The following is a 776-nucleotide window of genomic DNA, read 5'->3' as shown; positions in this document are numbered from 1 at the left end:
TTGAATCGATCATCAGAAGAAGAATTAGGCCAAAAATTAGGATACAACATTCGTTTATGGTGATATATTGATCAAAAATTCAAATTTTTTTACCTGAACTATATGAATTTGGCCAATTTCAACATCAATTTTTTACCGTTAATTAATCAATTAACGGCGCTGAGTCAGATGACACCATGGCATATGTGCGGCAAAATAGTTCAATACAACGTCGTATGAGAGAATAAGAAAGCAAGAGGATCGATGCTCATATTGTTTAAGCAAGAGGATCGATGCTCATATTGCTTCCGGAGGAAACGGTTCTCAGAATTTTCGGACAAGTGTCATTTAATTACTGGTTAATATTAATAAAAATAATAAATATAAAATTTTAACTAAAATAATAATTTTTTTTTTAAAGCAACCTTCCTGTTAATGATGGTCTTAGGAGTATATTCCGAACGAGACATTTATTTTTGGCTATCCCCTATTTAATAAAACGGAAGTACACGACTTCAAATTGGTAGACCATATAGTATTAATATAAGTTATAACTAAGATCAATTATTTGATAGCTTATATGGATTAATTATGTGATAGGTTATATAGATTTAGGATTAGAATCCTCTTAAAAAAGATATTTCAAAGAATAAAATAATTTTTTTAAGGGAATATTCAACTAACCATATCTAGGCAAAAAAATCACAGAATTTAATAGAAATTAATCACTTTTCCGCATATTACAAGTGATTTCCGATTATGCTAAAAATAAAATATTACCTAACTTTATCAGAAAA

Source organism: Camelina sativa, chromosome 9, assembly GCF_000633955.1.
Source record: "Camelina sativa cultivar DH55 chromosome 9, Cs, whole genome shotgun sequence".
NCBI classification, from domain to species: domain Eukaryota; kingdom Viridiplantae; phylum Streptophyta; class Magnoliopsida; order Brassicales; family Brassicaceae; genus Camelina; species Camelina sativa.
This window is presented reverse-complemented; position numbering follows the sequence as displayed.